The sequence below is a fragment of the Hydra vulgaris genome, chromosome 05, assembly GCF_038396675.1.
Source record: "Hydra vulgaris chromosome 05, alternate assembly HydraT2T_AEP".
Classification (NCBI taxonomy): Eukaryota; Metazoa; Cnidaria; class Hydrozoa; order Anthoathecata; family Hydridae; genus Hydra; species Hydra vulgaris.
In genome coordinates, this window is record NC_088924.1 from 24,812,499 (window position 1) to 24,824,591 (window position 12,093).

Below are 12,093 nucleotides of genomic sequence, written 5' to 3' on the forward strand. Positions count from 1 at the left end.
AATTTTTTTTAACCAAAATGCAATAAATTGTTTCTTTTCAGATTTGTTTACATGAAAAAATTGAAAATGGTTATATAAATGATCATTTATGTTATATTTTAGCTGTTCATTCTAAGAGAACTATTTATAAAAAAAAGATGGCTGCGCAACTATAGAGTAACCATTTTATTATCTCATCTATAGATAAATAATAAGGTTACTCTATAGACTAAATAGATAGTACAAGTATAATATTAGGAGTAAAAAAAATATTATAAATAAAAAAGTATTTACAGAAAGCTGTCATTTTGCACTTTCATACTAGCAGTTAGTGTATTTATAAACATATATATCTATGAATACTAAATATTTGTATCTATAATATATACTTTTATATTTGTACATTAAATTGACTGGGCATTTACAAAAAAAACTGAATTTGGAAATTACAAAAAAATCTAAGATTAAATTTTTCGTTCTTTAATGTTTTCATTTATTTTTATGTTACAATCTATTTATGATTTGTTTTTTTATAATGTTATTTTTCTCTGTCTACTTTTAATATGAAGGTAAAGCAAACTGTTGGAAAGTATTTTAATGAAAAAAAGCTTGATAAATCTTTGACATTAGTACCATGTTTAGTTATTAAATTTGAAAGATTATTTAAGATTGCAAAACATCCACAAGTGAAATCCTTAAGTAAAAGTGAAGTAACAGTAAGGCCACCTCTTAAAAATATTTGTAGATATTGACCAAGATTTATATTGCTCACATATGTAGCAAGCATAGATTTTCAAACCTTGCATTTGCTTTTTTATATCAGTTTCTTTGCAAAATAACCAGCAATTGTTGTTGCAATTTCTTCTGTTTCAGGTGAAAGAGTTAATTCAGATACTTCATTTGAGCTAAATCTTATGTTATCAGTAATTCATTTTTAATTGAGTTATCAAAGCTGTTCTTTAAATCTTCCTCCCAAAAATTTACATTCTCCTTAAGTAAAGTCCAACATGCTAAAATAATTTCTGTCGAACTTCTAGTAAGTTTACTAGAAATCTCCCACTACTCATCTGTCGATAGCGAGAAAATCTAGGCTCTATGACCACTTTGAAGTTGTGAAGTATCTTTCTTCCATAAGCTCATCTATAAGCATTGCTTGATAATGCGAACTGTAATAAAGTAAAAAATTGAGATTTCTGCCAAAATTCAATTCAATTAACTAGTTGCCAAATAAAAATTGTTTTATCATCATCAATAATAATTTCATTACCAAGTTTATTTTGACTAAATTGTTGTTTTGAATTTGAAACAGTCCACCATTTTGAAAAAATGTTTTAAAAACCAGAAATGTCATTACATTCTGGAAAATAACTTTTAAAACTGACAGTGAAAATTTGTTGAAAAAGGACAGTGCAAGAGAAATATTTTGATTTTTATTACCAGAGTGAAGTCATTGTAATATGTAACTTTTCAAGTTTTTTTTAAATTAACTCAAAGTTCTTCATTTTTATAATGTAGAAATAAAAATATCCTCAAATAACAAGCTGGATAATTATAGAAATCATCTTTCATTATATACAAATGATGGAAAGACAAATTTTTTACTTAATTTTTACTTTTAATAAGTTATAAATTATAAATTATTTTGATATTATTAGGAGAATCAGGATGAGATAATGGAATCAGGATCTTATAACAAATTTAGAAGAAAGCAAACTAAATGCATTTACATTCCCTTTATGACTGTCAGTAGCAACTCCTTGAATTTTAAAACCAGATAGAGAAAGAGAACTAATAGTATCTGAAATTTGATCTGAAAGCCATTTACCACTTATGGTAACTTTAGGTACTGCTTTTATAAAATAAGGAATAGATTTCCTTAAACTAACAATCATAAATGCAACAACTTCTTTGTATATCAGCACCCACATAGACACTTCTACAAAATTGTGCTTGTTTCTAAAATAAAATTTGTTAACAGTTAGTTTTATATCTTCATGTATTGAACCTTTCTCACAAAGTGTTTTAACAACCTTTAGCATCAACTCCATCTTTTTTTATTTTATTTAATAAAGAAATTGGTAATGGAAACAATTCGAATAAAATTTCTTATGTTTTTTTGGATGGATATCTTAATAATTAAGTGTCTAATTATATTTGCAGAATACTGTGGTTGACCTTTTGTTTTATAATATATTCTACTATTTATTTCATCAAGAAGTATATTTCTATTAGAAAAAGCTCTAACTTTTATGAATAATACAAGATTTTCTAGCATACTCAAACTAGTTAACTTACCACTATGACCGTCAGTTAACGATGGAGGAAGTGGTTAACTGAAGGTCATAATGGCAAACTATGCATAAACAATGATCAATTTTTACTGATTCAAGAACTGACGTAAAATGTGTTAAAGAATCAAATTTTAAATTGTAATAAGTTTCACAAATGAGATGTTTTTTAAATTGAAAGCCTAAAAATTTAAACCCTATTACTGGAATTTTTTAAGCATTCACTTAAAAATTTCAGAAATAGGGTTTAAATTCCAGTTTAACTTGCATTTTGGTATGTCCAGTTTAACTTGCATCATGGAAAAAAGTATTTAATTAGTTAATTCATTAAAATGCTTTTTATTCACATAAAACAGAATTTGGTAAAGGCACCCACTCACAACTAGTGCTAGCAAATTTACCAATATTTTAAAAAATCGGTAATTCTGTAAAAAAAAAATTATTACAAGGTTACCGGTAATTTACCGGGTTTTTTTCTAAAGGCTTAAATAGTAATAATCTAAACACTGAAAACAACAAAAAACATAACAAATGAATATATTAGTAAAACAGCATCAGTTTACAGGTCCATCCTAGTTAAAAATAAATAAATTAAACAATCAAAAAGGTTTTTTTATATAATAAAATATAATTAATTCATTTATTATACATTAACATTTTTGTATTTAAGCGTAAACATAAACAAACATAAACATAAAGAAAACTTCATTTTTAAAATAAAAATAATATAGTCAATTCTTTTCAAGGAGCATAAATTGTTTATTGAAGTAAGCTCTTAAAAAACACATTACATTTAATGTTTCGTCGTTTAAACTTGTTCTGTGCCTTGTGCCAATTAAACCTGCTGCAAGCTCTTTCCGACTCTACACTGGTTGGGCGAAATGCAGAAATATACTTTTGGAGTTTGTTTAAATATTTTCCTTTAATATTTTGTTCCTTGAAATACGCCATTTCTTTCCTGACTATATTTAAAAGATCGGATGTTGTCTTCGGATCACTAATCTCTTCGTGAGCAATAGTTATCTTTTTTTTTTCAATTACTAAATCAAGTTTTTCCTTCATTGACATTGCTTGACTTGATGTCGCCACTACTGATAAAACCGTAGATTCACTAGTTGATTCAGTTTCATACACTTGCACAACTTCAGCTTCATTAGTTTCGGAACCGTTTTTTAAAAATTGTTGAATGATTTCTAGAATATTTTTTTCCATAACCAATTTACTTGTTGTATTAAACACGCCATAATTATTTTCAATATTTAAAGCTGTACGTGGACATGGTTCATTAAGATATGAATATATATCAGAATATACAGTTCTTCTCTCACTTATTCGAAATATTAAATCTTGTTTCAATTCATTACTTAAGAAATTCATCCAACATGAACCTAATTGTCAAATCTGCAATATATAGATTCCTGTCCCTTGAACAGAGAGCTTCCACAGCTACTTTAGCAGGTTGCAAAGCCATTATTATATTTGATACAACATTGAGATCATTTTATGATAAATCTATATCGGATTTGATATCGATTAGACTCTTACGAACACAATTTTTAATCTCATAAATTCTTTCCAACATTATCAACATACTGCTCCACCGTGTTTTTGTGTCAAGGATTAGCGTAAGTTCTTTTTTAAATTCATCCTTAACATGTTTTTGGAGGATGTCATTTTTTGTTGGTGATCTACGGAATATGACAACAATTTTTCAAATTTTTGTTATTATTGGACATATACTTTCATGTTGAATTGATGAATTAGTAGTTGATGTATCCTTAACAACGTCAAAAACCCCAATATCTTCCATTACATCGTCCTCTTCATCTTCACCATGATCAAATTCAGTAATAGCCACTTCTTGATTTTCTACGGAATTATTATCTGAAACAGATCTTTTATACAGCACCTTAATTACTGATAACTGGATGCCGTGGGCTAAACAAAGTTGATGATTTACATCCAGTAATCTGCCTACCTTTTTCATTACGGCCGCCCCATCCGTAGTAATGGAAATTTTATTTTCTATCGCAATACTAAATTCTTTAAGTGTATTTTAAAGATATGTTATACATTTTTCAGCAAGCATCGATTCTTTAATCCTAACCAATCCGAGATTCCAAAATACATTATCATACGAGTGGACATTCACATTCATAAACCTTCGATTTTTGAGAGATGTCCATTCATCGAAAGTCAAGCTGAATAATTCACCACGAGCTATTCTTTCTGATAACTCTGTAACGATTTGTTTTTGGATTTTCTCACCGTACTGCAACACCATTTTCTTAATTGTTTTTGGAGACTTTGGGCAATCATATCCTTTGGATTTAAATAATTGCTGAAGATCATATGATGTGCAAATCTTTTTAAATGATAAACAATCTTGTGCTGTCAGTCGTGCTAAAACAGCTGGAAATGAGTCATCAATCGTTTTAATAATGTTGAAATAATCAGAAATTTTTTATCTAGAATTTGTACCATTCGTAACGGAAGTTGTGTATTGATATTAGAACAGCTAGCTTCTGCATCATCATGTTGAACTCTTTTTAACAGATTAATTTTATGTCTTCTGATTACGTGATTGGGCAAACCACTTGTGCTGTCGCCAGAGCATTTTTTTTTTTTTTTTGCATACATTGCATATAGCTGAATCGCCAGCTTTCGTACGTAGAAAATGATTCCACAATTGATTTTGTCCGGATCCAGTAGACATCATAGATAAGGCCATTTTTTTTTTTAAAAATTCAATATGTAAACTTTGGAACAAAATACAATTATATTCTATAATATAATTTTAAAGACTTTTTGTGAAATACTTACTCAACACAATAAAAATATAGAATATTCGCTTTATTTTCAAAGTTATGTTTTGTGTTTATTTTCAAGTTTTTTTATGATACTTAATAATTTTATCATCCAATGCGAAAAACCAAATAATTAAAAAAAAACTCACTAACGCATTATTTAAATTAAATAAAATGCCACCTGTAACTGTAACTGTAACGCGAGCACAAAATAAACTGAATGTAATTATAAATAAACTACATAAACAAATCATAATTGTATGTAAATATTTTTCTTTCTCTATTAAAAAACAAAAATTTAAGAAAAATCAATCAAGTAGGCTATTGGTTAAATTTTTTTTTTTTTTAAGAAATGCATATTGTAATATTGTAAGAAAACTACATTCTTTTCCATTATAAAGTTCCTAATTTTTTGCGATTCAACTGTTTTTTTATAATAACGGGTGGTTACTAAAAATCCGGACTAACTTTCATGGGCAATTACTCCCATAGTTTTTATGGTAGAGATTAAATAAAAATACCATTAAAAAGAGTTTATAGTTATTTATTTATTTTAATTAAGTTTGTCTTCAACCAGTCTGTTTCTTCGGATTCGGCCAACTCTAACACGAGTTGACCCAAAAAGTGAAAATACAAGGTTAAGGTCAATTTTTTTCAGGCAAAGCTTTATTCTGGTTTGTAGTTGCTTCACGTCTTTTGCTTGCCAGTTACTCTCATACACTTTGCCTTTCAAAATAGCCCAAAAGTCTTCTATTGGACGACACTCCGGTACGGCTGGCGGGTTGTCAACTTTTTTGATAAAATTGATGTTATGAGTCTCATAGCAGTTGATCACGGTTTTGGCATAATGCGATGACGCCAGGTCCGGCCAAAATATATAATTACCATCGGCATGATGAGCGTTGATGAACGGCACTAATCTTCTCTTTATACAATTAATTTCATAGATGGCTTTATTGACTGTAAGGCCGCTGGGGATAAAAAATGGCTTTGAAATACCTTTGTCAGAAGCGGCCAGCCAGACAAGCACCTTGGGCTCGAACTTGCGCTTTTTGCGATATTTAACACTTGGTGGAGTCTTGTCTCTGTTGCTAGAGTAGTAGGTGCTGTTTCAATTAATTGTTGAGTGTGACAGAGTAAAGTAAGACTCGTCGTCAAGGATGACCGATTTTCCTTTAAAATCACGCTAAACATGATCAATGCTGGTTTTGATTCGCTCATTCTGGTTCTCTAGTCGATGAGGTATACCCTGTTTTTTATAACTTTTGATGTCAGTGTACTTGGCAAGAGTTTTAATGAAATGTGAATGACTGCATCCATATTTTCGACCAGCTTGCCTCATCGAAACTCGGTCACTGTGATCAAATATGGTTTTCAGGTGCTTGATACCCTTTGGGGTCATGATTTTGGCCACACTACCACTTCCTTGCACTCTTTTGTACCCAGAACCATTCTCAACACGTTTGATTATATCATAGATAGTGCTTCTTGGAATTTTTTCAGCATTGAAGTGAGCTTCTGTGACCTTTTTACCTTGCAATTTATTTTTTAAATAGAACTCGTAAATCGGTTTTCTTACCTCTTCTTGCTTGGCCATCATTATTTTCTTAACTATTATTAATTATCTAAAAACAAGTAAATTAACTTATAGAGAATTAAATAAGCTTTAAAATGGATATAAGCATGAAAAAAAATAATTTAGTTTGTGGCATTTAAAATTCAGTTAAAGATAGTCCGGATTTTTAGTAACCACCCGTTATGTAAAAAAGTTAGCTTTTTTGTAGAATTTTTCTTTTTAGTTAGAAAAAAATACTACTAGTAATTTATTCAGAATTTCCATAAAATTTTACCGAATTACCGGTAAATTATTTGAAAATTACCGGTAAATTTAAACATAATTTTTAACCAATTTACCGGTAAACTAGTTTACCGGTTTTGCTAGCCCTACTCACAACGATTTACAAAATGAACCAAATAATTTAGCAACTGTGAATTTTTTTAACAGAAAATGATAAAAAGTTATTTTTATATCTTCCAGAGAACTGTTGTAGCTCAAGGTACTTGCGCTAAGTTATCTTAAAGCTCTTTCTTTTCTATGGTCCAAAAACGTATTGTAAATATATTTAGACCTGTTCTATCTGCTAAGATATAACAGATAAACTAACTGATGAAGAAACAAATTGTTGAAGAAAAAAATTAGATAAGTGTTTTTACTAATTTATTATTGCTCTGTTCTTTAAGAATATTGTGTACTCTACTTATTAAATACACTAACATAGTTAAAAACTAATAAGATTTTACAGATTGGCTAAAATACAAGTCATAAAAACTTACCTGTATATAGCTCACATGATCCTGATATAACAATAACCTATAAAATAAATAACTTAAATAAGGAAAAGAAAATAACAAAATGAATAAGTTAAAAATCTTCAGTAATTACATTATTAACTTTTTACAATCTTGAAACTAACAAGTTAAAAAGTTTTTACTAAAGAAGTTTACTAAATTTAAAAACATTACCCAAATAAAATAAGGTCAAAAAAGTTTACATATAAATACAAAAAGTAAATATAAAAAAGTAATCCATTTAAATCATAGTAAATAGAATCAAAAAAATAAATAGCAAAAGGCTCTTAAAACTTTTCTACATCATTTTCTTTTTTTTTTGATTCATAAAAAGCAAATATTCTAGCAATCTAATATATTTAAAAAAGAAAAGAAAAACTAATAAATATCTTTTTATTTGATATAATGCTTTCACTGTCATTATAATTTTGTTAATAGAAATGTTCTCTTTTTTCTCAAAGTATAAATTAAAATTTTTTAAATCTTATTAAAAAGAGTTTATTTTAAACAATAAAATTGTACATAAAACATTCAAAATTCAATAAATACAAAAATTATTAAATGATTTGATAAAAATATAACTTTTTAAATAAAAAATTGCTTAATGAATAGCTTAGAAAACTTAAAAAAAACTGAAATCTTATTTAAAAAAATTAAAAAAATTTTAAAACCTAAAAATCTGTATTTCGTTTTAAGCTTTTTCACTGTATTCACCTCTTAGGTCACAGGGAACTGACATATGACATACAGTAAAAGAGGTTATTTAAATTAAACAGCATTTTAAGAAAATGAACAACTTCTTAAGAAATGAACAACTTCTTATGAAAAACCAGAAGTTCTTACTAATAAAGTACCTGTTATGTTAACATAAATAGAATAGAAAAAATACTTTTGTGGAATCCATTCAAGTTAATTAAAATCTAAATGAAATGAAATCTTTTTTAAATCTTTAAATCTTTACTCAATTAATTTAGATTCAAATAACAAACAAACTAGACTGCTTTAATTTAAATGAAAAACGAAAGAAAAAAAAAAAAAACATAAAAAAATTAAAATGTATATACAAAAAAAGTGTTATCTATATGCAGCATTTAACAATTAGTAGATAATCAAGGCAAAAATGTATAATGTTAATACAATTCAATTTTAATACTATTTAAGTTTTTAAAGTTAAAGTTAAGTTTTTTAAATTTTAAAACAAAAAACACAAACATAGCTTAGTTGCATAAACAGTTGTTCAAACAAACTGTTTTAACAAATAATAAAATAATAGATCTTTATTGAACAAAATTTAAAACTATTCATTGAACTTTTTATCATATAATGTAAAGAACAATTGGCTAGAGAGGAAAACAATAAAGTTAGAACAGCTTTGCCTCATATTTTAAAATACTACACCTGCGTTACTGCACACCTCCTTTCACTCTTTTACAAAAATAAAAAGGCAAAAAAAAAAAAACCCAGCAATTTAGCTTTAAGTAATCAAAAAACTGCTAAAAGATAAAATTACAAAGTAACTAAAACAAAGTAACTTAATTGCTGATAAACATGGTTTTACAAAAGATTTTAAAAAACAAAGTATTAATATATAATATAATAATTTTAAATAAATACACACATTACAGTCATAACAAACAAATCTTCCTCTGAATTAGAAACATTGCATTTTTAGATATTTTAAGTATTGGTCAAACCATCTATGTTTTTTAATAAAAATAAGACGAACTAAAAAAACACTTTGATAACAGAATCTATAAATAATAAACGCCAAAAACTTATCAAATATATATAGCTTGTTTTAATGCATTTTAGTGCATTTTTCAGCTTCATTTCCCTTTAAATAAAAAAGTTGTTAAAAAACATGATTGCAGAAGTTTTTTGTTTCTTTTTTTGCTGACATTGGTTTAATAGTTAACAATCAATACTTATTTTTTTGCCTGGAGTTTGCAAAATTTTGGGTTATTTTAACATCATGTGCCAAGATATCAAATGTAAGGCATATAAAACAGATAGAAAATAAAGAGATGACATATTGTCATCAATCATACTTTTTTCTAATGATGAACTACAGAAAAGATATATACTTTATATATCTTTTTTCACATGATCGTATATATCTTTGAGAAAGATATATACGATCATGTGAAAAATGATCTTGATTGTTTGTTTGATACATATCGTCATCAATCATACTTTTTCCTGCTGAACCCTCATTTTATTTGAGCTTCACTATGTAAAAAAATTTGTAATGATATCCCTAATCTTTTGAGCTGTTTGAGATCAAAGATGCAACTTTTCCTATAAATTCTAATATATTCTGTATAACATTAACCTTAGTAATGCAATTTCTATGTATGCTTTGCAAGAGATGTATGTGTTTTAAGAATACTGATACCCATACTACTAAAAATGAATTTGAACTAAAGTTATTATGTTCAAAGTTATTTTCAGACTGGCGTTCTTTGTCTTTATAAAGCCAAAAAGAAGAATTTACTTAACTAAAGTTTTAGTTATTTTGTTGTTATTGTTGTTGCTATTGTTGTTGTTGCTGGTTTGTTTGTATTTTTTTTTGTTTTTTGTATTATTTTGATGCTTTTAGCATAAAACATATATTGACCTTTTGTATTTATATGTATTATATTTTATACGTATTATATTATATGTATTATATTTTCAATTTTGTTCAACATTTAATTAACATTTTTTCTGCAAAATTATTTCATATTTAGGTGCTGCTAAATACATAAAAGGGCATCAATTGCACTAATAACCTCTTTCAGCTATATAGGCATGGTGTTTACTGTAGAGAAAAAAAATTAAAAATACTGAAGAAAATTAACAGTTATATGTGCTTGTGTGTGTGTGATTGTTTGTGTGTGAGTTTGTGTGCATATGTGCATGTTGGTGTGTGCCTGTGGTTGTAGGTGAGTGGGTGATTGTTAAATTTGGTTGTTCAAAATGCAGACAACCAAATTTAATTCCCAACATGACCTTTCAAAAATATAAAACACATCTAGACTCAAAGATAATAAGTCGGAAAAATATATATAGAGTATTAAAAATCATCAAAAAACACTATTTGCATCTATAACGATTTGTACAACCCATTCAATTAAATAAAAAAATTTTTAAAAGTTAAAAAAAAATGAAAAAACAAAAAAATGAGGTTTTAAAAAATATCATGATATCTATACGAATAAACAATACGAATAAATAATATTTACCTTGAAAATTTAACATCCATACGAACCATTATCAAAATACGAGAAGATTAGTTTATACATAAGCCCCTTCTTTCATCAACTCTTGATTTTTAATAATGTTGACAGCTTAATGCTCTTCGCTTTATATTCTCAATCTCAATAAACCTTGAGGTAAGATTACTCATTTGCTCAAGATTTATTTTAACTGTATTAACAACTAAGTTAAGAGCACGTGGATGACTAGTAATTTCCAAAACATTTATCTTGCAAAATTGGAGTCGTGTTTTCAAATCAGTAATGCTAAGTACGCGTAAATCCGACCTTAACCGAGACGTTTTTTTTTTCCAAATTTTGTGTCACTCTTTTTTCTATATTTTTAAGAATGGCATGATATGAACTTGTTTTTCTGAGTTATTCTTTAAAAAATTTGTACCAACATAGATTTTTTTTTAATACTAGAAGAGTTTAACTTTAATTCTGCACGGAAATATTTTTTGTAAAATTTTGTTTATAATGAATTTATTGTTGTTTAAAACTTCCTTGTTGTTTGTGCAAGGCCCGTAGCAAGGGGGGTAAGGTGTCTCAGGCTCATTTGCACCCCCCTCCCCTCCCTAATAATTTTTCAAATAAATAGTTTTGAAAAATTTGACTGAAAAGATTACTAGAAAACAAAGGTTCTTAAAACTAGTAATCCAGCACTGCCCCCCCCCCACCTTTATATAATTTTTGTTCCTACGGGCCTGGTTTGTGCATCAGGTATGTATTGAAGGAACGCTGAGACTTTTTTCTAATATATTCAGACATCAGGAAAAGTCTTTTTCTTGCGAACTGCCAAATTTCATGAAAAAAGTACCCTCAGACTCCCTACAAACTTACCCATAATACGTATTTATTTTTTACTTGAGCTCCGCTCTGCACACGGGTAGTTAGGGAAGGGCGTACCATAATAAACATTCGAATATTAATGATGTTTAAATGTATACTACGATATAAAATAATATTGAATAGTATATATAAAATATATAAAACCTAAAAAAAAGTTTCAAAATTTCAATATATAATATAAATTTAATTTAAAAAAAACCTATTAATATGTTAATATTAAATTAGAAACTTAATATTAGAACATATTAAAGAGTGTTACAAACGCCCTTTTAACGCCCCGCATGCGTTTTTATGTACACTTATTTTCCTTTTTAAGACCTTTTATTTGATACCAAGTTTTATGAATTTTGATAAGAATTGACAAAGTTATGACATTTTAAGTTAAGAAAAAATTTGGTCGTGGTTTCTTCAACAAATCTATATAACGGGTGATGCGGAAGTTATCGGACAAAATAAAAACGTCAATAACTTATTTATAAATAAAAAAACAAACTACTATTATAGTTTTTTTAAATAAAGCATTTATCTTTTAATAAAAATATTTTTTTTTTTATATGAAAAAACACCACCATCTGCAATTGA

The 12,093-nt window shown here is 27.3% G+C and overlaps 1 protein-coding gene across 1 annotated transcript in view; it reads right to left on the minus strand.

Moving 5' to 3' along the window:
• Positions 1-10,887, minus strand: part of LOC136080285 (uncharacterized) — a 39,218-nt gene extending 28,331 nt beyond the window's left edge. The window contains exons 1-2 of the mRNA XM_065796901.1: positions 10,648-10,887; positions 7,409-7,445 (exon numbers count right to left, since the gene is read on the minus strand). The gene's annotated coding sequence lies outside the window, so the exon portion shown is untranslated. The remainder of the gene's footprint in view (positions 1-7,408; positions 7,446-10,647) is intronic.
• Between the last annotated feature and the right edge of the window lie 1,206 nt (positions 10,888-12,093).